The 9,858-nt window shown below is 31.9% G+C and overlaps 1 long non-coding RNA gene across 1 annotated transcript; it reads left to right on the top strand.

Annotated features, from left to right (window-relative positions):
* Positions 1 to 5,498: 5,498 nt before the first annotated feature.
* Positions 5,499 to 9,420, top strand: LOC126716766 (uncharacterized). The gene is made up of 3 exons (XR_007652271.1): positions 5,499 to 5,697; positions 8,772 to 8,893; positions 8,997 to 9,420. It is a non-coding gene; the product is annotated as an uncharacterized LOC126716766 (long non-coding RNA).
* Positions 9,421 to 9,858: the final 438 nt, after the last annotated feature.

Here is a 9,858-nt window from a genome sequence, read left to right on the forward strand (position 1 = left end):
TATATATATATTATTGATGGTTCCAAAATATGGATAGGCCATATGTGATGCTATTTTGTCCTATATGAGGAGAGTTAATAATGGGAAATCATTAGATATTTTTTGCAGTTTCTCTTTTGATCGGGTACCATTATAAGTTTTTCTTAAATTATTTGATTATTGAGTAAATGGTACTTGGAAAAAAAATTGTTTTAAGTGATATTTAAGGATTTCAGAGGAATTGTTAGGGAGAAGTTCTTTTATGGTGAGCTAGTTGAGGTAAGTAACCTTTCTTTATTGGTTTTACTTTTGCATATATTACTATATTTTAGCTACTGAAAATTGTTATACAATTGTTACAATTTTATTTTCAATTGTTAGCTACATTGATTTAAAGTAAAGAATTTTAGCTACTGTATATTGTTCTACAATTGTTACAATTTTATTTCAATTGTTAGCTACATTGATTTAAAGTAAAGAATAAAGAATTTTTCATAAATTTATTTGATTATTACATATATATATATATAATTTTATATATGTATTTGAATGAGATATATTTTTGTTTGAACTATGATTTGATATATATGATTTTGGACAATCTAACTATGTTTTGACTCTGATACCCAACCAATGGAGGTTATTCATTAGTATTGAAACTAGTTCTATCTGGGATATCATGAGCCTATTGTGTTTCTCGACCCAGCTGATAGAAGATATACATTAGAACGAAACTAGTTTCTTTTGAATCTGATGCCTAGTCACCTTAGTCATAAATATATAAGATTGTTAAGAATGTGAATATGTTTGAATTTATGAATTATTTTAAGTCTATGAAACTTCTTTAGTTTATTTTTTGAAAACCCATAGTATATTATAACTTTGACATATGTGAAATATTTTGATCTCATAAATTTATATTATTTTGTAAATCTATATACTTGTTTCAACTAGTTTGGTATTTAGTTACTTATTGAGTTGTCAACTTACACTCCTTTTCCCCTCTAATTTCAGATTATGAAGAATAACAAGTTTTGAGACTTTTGCTAACGGTGTACACTTGAATGGAGATTAGGAATTTTTGAAATAAGATAATCTTGTAATAATTAGTATATCTTTTGTTTAACAGTCATGAGGTTTGGATTGTAGTTTCTATTGGTACTTTGGAGATCTTTCGATAGTTGCATTATTCAGGATGATTGTGGATTTATTGATGAAATTTTCTTTGAGGATAATCTTTAGTTGCTAAGAAGGTCTTACACATTTGTAAGTTGAAAACTTTATAAGAGTGCAGTCATTGTCACGTGCCTATCTATATTGTTGGGTTCAGGATGTGACATAAACCCTAAACATCACAATAAAATGCTTTGACCTCTCTCTGCAAAATTAACCAAAATTAACTCTGCCAATCCCTAGACATTAAGACTTAGCTTCTTGACAAGGCAACTCACCCATAAACACAATATTATTGCTCTCATTGGATATATATATATATATATATATATATATATATGTAGGTTTGAGAGACAAGGAACCAGATCCAAGCTTGATGCATCTGAATGATGATGGCAATGGGGTCCAAAACAAGTTTAATATTGGAGCACCTAGGTAACTAAGCACTGAATGACCAACAACCAGCTTTCCATGCAATAGCATAGCCACATATAGAGCCGGGAGGGCATGGCCCTCTTAAAGTTCAAAAGATTAATCCCATGCCATATTATTGTTAGGGACTTAAGAGTGCTAACTTTCTGAAACAGTGAAACCTTTTCATTATGGTACTACTATTAATTTTCACATGCATTTTTGTACTAGTGTATATGAATTTATTATATCTCTGTGAATATATTAACATTTTATATATACCACAGAGACGTGGACTATGATTTTTTAGAGAACTATGGGTTACAGTTGTTTTAAGTTTCTATATTAAACTTATAATTATATATATATATATATATGTTCCTTGTATTGGGTTTATTGTAAAATTCAATTCAAAATTCAAAATAATAAAGATATAGCATTTACAAGTTTTCATTATAGACTAGGGATGTAAGCTGGTGGTTAAACTACGATAATTTTTTCTCTAATATTATTTTCTTTTTACTTTAGCAATTAACATGGTATCGAAACTAATGATTTGTTTGAACTGAGAGAGAGAATGTTAATAGGGTAGAATTAACAAGAAATTAGTCTATTTTTGACCAACTCTACTTTATCTACTTTCCTCTCCTGCCCCCTTTCTAAATGGCCCCCAAGTTCCTATTTGGTTTCCTTTCGGCTTTTTTGGGCCTCAATTCTAATAGTGATGCTTCTTTCCAGCATTATCAAAGTCGTTCAAGCACTACAGTACTATCTAGATCCATCCCCTCTAGATATTGTTTCCAACCACACATATCAATCACGTGGAAGTCGATCTACACAGTACCACAGAAATCACCCACGCACACGCCCTCATATGCACTTCATCTGATATCTCCAGCCTTCACACGATATCATGTGTTATGTACATGTCCACATGTGCCTCCATCGTCGTTGTTGGTGTCAATGAATTTTTTGGCAATCAGTGTCAGCCATCACCTAGTCATACCAACTCTCCCTTGGCCCGCATTTGTTTGTTTGCGCCGATATCTATCTCATGCATGTGTTCACACTGTTGGGAATTAATATGCACGAATTCCCATATATTTGAGAGGCAAAAAAAAAAAAAAAAAGATAGAAAAATAATATACATACACATCAATCACACTGCACAAAAAATTATGTAGTTCTTCAATTTATCTATGTCCATAAAGTTACAATAATTCATTATTTATAAGAAAAATTACAAGATGCAGCAATATAGTATTTTTTTTTTAAACCACACAACAAACCCTAATTTAAAACAAACGGTACTTATATCCTACATAGAGGATCTATAATAGGCTAAAAGTAGGCCAAAAATTTCTTTAAAACCCAAGCTTTCACTCTATGGATTAAGACTCAAAATCTCTCATTAAAACCATAGCACTTTTACATAAATTCAGGTCATAATCCGGATCAAATACAAACTAAATTTCACATAGCGGAACACACACTCAATCTTTTCTAACATTTTCATATTTTCTTTGCTGATCTTACCGTCTAACCTCTAGGGATGTTAAAATATATTAAGAGTTTATCATAAATATATCAACGGTCTACATGACTTTGTGGAGAATGTATATAATGTGTTACCTCATAAATCATAATAGAGTGATCATAATTGAGGGCCACTGAATGTTTGTTCATGTGGTGGCAGTTGGGCCTGTTGAGGTCCGGGTGACAATATAAAAAGCCTTCTTTTTAGCGATTGGTTTCCTCGATTAAATTAAAAAATTTTAATTATTATTGTTTTTGACATTCAAACATTTAAACTATTTAAATGTCCTCTTCTTTTTTATGCTTTTAAGTTTTTTTCTTCTTTATTTCTTTTGTTTAATTTAACGGCCAAAAAATAAAAAAGGTGGTGACCAGTGAAACACCTAGACCTTTTTTAGATGTGAATCATGTGATCATACTAATTTCTACCTACTTCAAAACACTGTAAATTCTTTATGCATTAAGTTTTTATATTTGTTCTTCTAAAAAAATAAAACAAAATTTTTTTATATCATCGTAGCATAACATAAGTACAACCAATCTTAAGCTTGTAAATGAGTGAGTCAAGTCGACTATTAAAAATTTATTAGATTATGAGTTATGACTAGTTCATCTAATTTTATTTTGTACACATATTGGGCTTGACTTACTGCCAAATCAGATTAAAAGATATATTTAGTATAAAAAAATATATATTAATAAAAACTTCCTTGTGCCTTGTTTGTCTCATTCATCTCTGCTTACAAGATTGTTGAGATATCTTGCCTACCCATTTTTATCCTGGAAGATGTATAAGTAGTCCAAGATTGATGTATAATTGGCCATCTTGGGCTGGATTTGTGATTCAGCAAATGTCAAACAGAAACTCTTTCATTAGGCTAACTTGGGCCGATCCTGGTTTTCACCTTTCATCTCTAACGAGCCTGTATTGAAGTCTATTGGTTTGCTGCATTCATCTCTAGTTTTCTTTTCTTGTTTTTCATGAAGAGCAACGTACGTGTGCAAGGTTTTCAGACCCGGACCGTTTATTGAACCATAAAAAGGAGACGTTCAAGGTTTTTGAGGTTAAACCGAGGTCGAACCGTGATGACATCATAATTAATTTAATAATTAATTAAAACCTAAATATAGATATTAAATTTATAAAACTAGCAAAATTGACAATATATCTATATATGTGAGGGAAATTTAATGATTTTCAAGCATATATTTAATAATTAAATAAGAAAGTTAATAAAATAAAATAATAACCATGAAAACATTAAAATTTATGATTAATTTTTGAAGTAAAGTTGAATATCTTTGAAGGATTTTAATTATAATTTTTTTTAATTCCTTGTAAGAGATGGATAATTTAATTAAGTAGAATAAAATTGTGTTAAGTTGTTTTTATAAAAAAAAAAAAAAAAAAAATGCTAAGGGGTTCACGGTTCTTGCCATCAGTTCGTGCGGTCCAACCTCGCTTTTAGGGATTCACGAAATTAACAAAAAATCCGATTATTTATGCTTAAAAAACCGATTTTCATCCTGGTTCCCGGTTTTCACGGTACGACCTCCCGGTCCAAATCTGAAGACCTTGCCCGTGCGTGTAAAGGTCCAAGAATCATGATTCAATTTCTCATCTCATGTCAAGATCCTAAAATAATAATAATAATAAAGTAAATAAATAACCTCTCATGTCAACTGTCAAGGGCAGTATATAATAATAATAATAATAATAATAATAATAATCTTATTGTTTCATGTCTAGGAGCAAACTATATATTTTAAATTAAAATAAATGATTTGATGATAAATTCTAGGACACATTTTCTTCTTTTCATCTTTTCTACTTTTGTGAGAATTAAGAGCATTCACCCTAGTTTCCTCAAATATTTTGTTAAACTAATTCAAAAAAACTTTAATTTTACTAATTTAGCTATCTATTATTTTCATACAGATACAACAGTCTCAATACTTTAACAACATTGAAATTTAATGTAGCAAGGATAAAGGCTCACTATATGTAGAGATGAGATTATCCTCTTTAAAAAGTTTAGTTCATTTAGTGAGGCTGATGCACGCTTGTTTTGGTTGAGTTTAGATAAATTTTTGCTGAAATATTAAATTAGTGAGACTGATGTGAATACTCTAAGAAAGTTACAATTGACCATTAAGGCATTGACATAATAGATAATATTTAGTAGGAACATGAAATATGTTATGAAAAAAAATCTAGAGTCATGAATTCTAATTATCTTAATTAGGGTCATTCTACTATACCCCTTATATTTTTTAGGGGGTACGGTACCCACTCAAATCTATACCATTAATTGATGTTATTTTAATTGTGACCGTTGATTTAAGTTTAGTACGAAACCTGTCACCGGGAGACTAGGTTATTATATAAAAGCCAAAAAAAAAAAAAACGAAAAACAGGTGATTCTCTCTCAACTTCATATCCTCTCTCTCGTGTGCTCCCTCTTTTTCCTTCTCTTAAAAAAACCTCAGATTGCTTCTTCTTCCATGTCCGTCAACTTCACTTCATCCCATCAGCGTCCTCATTTACTCACCACTGAGGGTTTTTCAAGGGATCAAATCCTTTTGATTTTGTTTAAGGTAAGAATCAAACAAAACCCTAATTTCTCTGTCATTGTTTTGTGCCCCTTTTCTTTTTTGATTTTTGAGAAAATTTTGGAATTTCGCTCTTAAATTTCATTTCACTGTAACGTTGGCAAATTTCTGTGCTGGTGAGGTTCCAATTTTGTTCTTTCATATAAGTGGCACAGAAAGTGCTTGTTGAAATGCTTTTTAAGGATTCAGTTTCCAAAACTTGTGGCTTTGTGTTTTGCTCATCAGGGGGTGTGGGTTCTTGTTAGTGTGGTGTTGAAATTTTATTTGTATTTCTTTTATTTTATTGGTTAGCAGAGGAAAAAGGCAACGACTATGTATTTAAGGGGGAAGGGTTTTTATAAAGAAATACTTTTTTTCTTTTATGTCCTAGGGAGGACATGGGTATAGAGTTGCTATTTCTTTGTTTCTATTTCATTTCTTTTCTATGTGGTGTACAACTAAGTTGAAATAATTTTTTTCTTTTATGTCCTAGGGAGGACACGGGTATAGAGTTGCTATTTCTTTGTTTCTATTTCATTTCTTTTCTATGTGGTGTACAACTAAGTTGTAATTCTGTAGCTGTTGCAGCATCTCGAAATCAAATTTTGAATTTTGTTTTGAGTGTTTTCTAGTTTTATAGTTTTAGAGTTTGAGAGCTGTTGTGTTGCATTTTGGCTAGTACAGAATTGGGTTTTTTGTACTTTCGCTTGCTATTTGCATCTCAGGTTGTTTCTGGTGTCTGTGCTAATAAAATTTTCTGATTTATCAAATAAATAAATAAATAAATTAAAGAGATTGTAGATCAAAATAACGAAATTTTTAGAACCATCCTGTTATTTTATATTGAGATGTTGAATCAGTCAATAGCATTTTTTGATGGCCAACTAGAATGAAATGGACTGCTACTTTTTATGCTAGATGGCAAGGTTTTTTTTTTGTTTTTATATTTTTTTATGACTGTCTCACTAGGTAAATTTAGTTGCTCATGTCAAAGACCTGCTCATGTCCAATTTCAAGGCACACATTACCTCTCTCCCTTTTTTTTTTTATTTTTTTTTATTTTTTTTTTATAAAGAAAAAACCTCACTGCCATATAGCACTTTGAAGTGATGTGATTATCAACTTGAGACCAGGCTTAAGTCGATTCACCGAGACTTTTGCAGCAACTTGTTCCTAGTCACTCCAATGCATTGCCCATATGCCTGCTTGAGTCTTGATATTCTGTTATTTGGGTAAATATTAGTGCAAACCAGTTATTGCATACAACTATGCACACACTTCTTGCACTGAAATCATGACAGTTATGTGCTACAATTGGTATGTGTCAGTATGAAATAAACATTGCCCATATTATTTACTCTTCTTTTCTTCACCAGCCTATGGAAGTACTTGTTTTATAGGGTTTTGACTTAAATTAGCACAATCCTATTTACTAAGCAAATAGCACGATTTTTACATTCCATCCATTGATGAGACTGGCTGAATCAACCCTTACAATTGGAACTGTTGCTGTTTCAATCAATCTGACCATTTCACATGCCACTGAACTGAGTTCATCTATCCCCTGCATCTCAGTATCATTCTGCTGAATGAACTTCAATGCCTTAGAATCGCTGTCCTCCATATCCTGAAATGAGTCTCTCATAATAAGCTGCAAAGATTGAATTGCATTAATTTCTGAAACCTCCCATGGCAAGCAAATAGGCAAAATAGCCAACAACCTCACCAACAGATTCCCTCACGCCTTAAACCATTGCACTTCTTATTCTTCTTTACTCACCAGATCCTAGGACTTTTTCTCTCCCAATTTAGACCAATAGATTGAGAGGAGGTCAAAAGCTAAAGCTAAAGCTATAGCTAGGTAGCTCTATACTATACTTCTTTGGATTTCTATTATGGTGCCTGCTTTGCTTGCTTTACTTCTAATCATAACATTGTCCCTCCATCCCATGTGTGTTGTTGCAGTGAAAATTTGCATAGCGTGTAAATATATGAGTTCCAAGGTCAGGTTGCTACTGGCTTGGTCTTTGAGAGACTTGATTAAAGAGGTGGACAAAAAGACACCCATATTTCTACTCATAACTAAGATTTTAAGAAAGCTTTTGCGGGCCATATTGGCCTTTTCTTTAATTTAAAAAGCGAACACACTTTCTTAAGTGTTACTCTAATTCAAGGGAATATTTGAATCGCTTTATTAATTAACTTCCTCATTTATTTTTTTCTTCTTCTTTGGCCCTTATGTTCCTCCTTTGTTTAATTTGATTGAATGTTCCTATTGCTGTCCGGAACTTGAATTTTTTTTTTTTGTTGTTAACTTCCCCCTCCCCCTCTCATTGTTCGACAAATAATAGACACCATCTTGGAAATTTGGGTTGGTGGGGTTGCAATCTCTCTTTTCTCACACACATTTTGGCATGAAATGAGGCTGGAGAAAATGTAAGATATTTGAAACTTTTTTTTAAGGGTGATGGTATGTTTCAACCATGCATGGCGTTTAGGCCAAACTCACTTGTCTGCTTGTGGAGACAAGAAAGACACACTTCACAAACTCCAGTTTCCCTCTCTCTTTCTTTCTCTGTCATTACTATTATGCCCTGTGTTTCTATGTGTGAGACTTCTCTGCTCACACATGCAGGTAGGCTTTCCTCCTAGTAATTCCCAATATATTTTCTCAGCAATGAGTGAAATGGAAGAAGCTTTTCACTTTTTGACAGGTTGAACCAATAATGTCAGACCAAAAAATAAATCCACAAGGCCACAGACTACAAGTGTTAGTGTTACATAGGTTCACCAATTACCATACCTAAAACCTTATGGGTTAAAGGGGACATAAACTTCCCCTGAACTGTCCTCTGTCGCAAATCTGGAGGGAGGATTTAGAATCTAAATGTTTTAGGTTAAGCAAGTCTAAAATAGAGTACTTGGAGTTTAAGTTTAGTAAAAGGAGATTTAAAGATGGAGTGTTATAACTTGTAGGACAAGAAATACTTTAGAGTGAAAAAACATTTCTAGGATGTTTCAACTATGAAATTTATTTACTTTTTAATGTATGTTATTGCTTACCTTGTTTTTATTTCAAGCTATATTGAGATAGGAGTATGAGGAGAGTGAAGAACATTGAAGAGCAAGATGCTGTTGAAGAGCAAGATGCTCTCCAAGTTAGCCCTCCGAAAAGACCATTTGGATCATTTTTAATTTATTAGTAAGATTCACGCAATTCATTATATATTCACTTGTTCTACAGTTTTCACATAATTTGCTTTAACTGCTTCTGCTTCTTTATCAACAGTGTCTACTTTTTGTAGGAGAACTGGTCGGAACGTTTGCGATACAAGTTGGCATCAAATCTAGTGCTTTCAAAAGAAAATGAACAATGTTCCAAAATAATAGAAAATGCTAGAAATATTCCACTACATGATTATTTTCGGTCACTCAAATGACAGTGACTTGTATAAATTGATGACTGAATTTTTTGGAAAATGCTGCAATTTAGTGAATTTTCTCTTCTATTGAAAGGGAGATTGAATTTGTATCATTCATGAATCATGATTACAAATGTATGTGTTGTATGCACACATGCAATGTTGTTGACAATTAGATTTGTGATGTTGCCCGTGTGAGGTTGGCTAGGAGTGCTCATGTTTACTGAAAACAATTGAATGTAATTGTTAACTGTTGATAACATTGCATTTTGGCAGACTTTAAAATCTAAAATTATTTTGAAATGTAGCTATAGCTTGCTGTTGATTAGGTGTGTTTTCGCTTTTGCTTGGTTGCTTTATTTTGTTATTTCCTAACAAGAATATCATTAGCTATTTTAATTAGAATGCATTGTTTATTTGCTTCTAAATTTTACACTCTTTCCCTTCATATCTAGGATATCAAGTTCTTCAAGAACATGCTTTAAGGCCTAAATTTGTTTTAGATTTCAATTTCAAGTTCTTCAAGAAAACACACTGAGGCCTAAATTGTTTTAGGTTTCAATTTTTTTTTCTTCTTTATGGTTCACAATTACATCATTGTATGGTCTAAATATATAACTTCTTTGGAATCATTTAGAGGAGCAAATGTTTCCTAACAAATAACGTTTGCTTTGGGTCACCTTTTTTTTCATTGAGAAAATTTAACACCATAAAAACACCAAAAAAGTTGAGATGTGTTTGATTA

Source organism: Quercus robur, chromosome 3, assembly GCF_932294415.1.
Source record: "Quercus robur chromosome 3, dhQueRobu3.1, whole genome shotgun sequence".
Classification (NCBI taxonomy): domain Eukaryota; kingdom Viridiplantae; phylum Streptophyta; class Magnoliopsida; order Fagales; family Fagaceae; genus Quercus; species Quercus robur.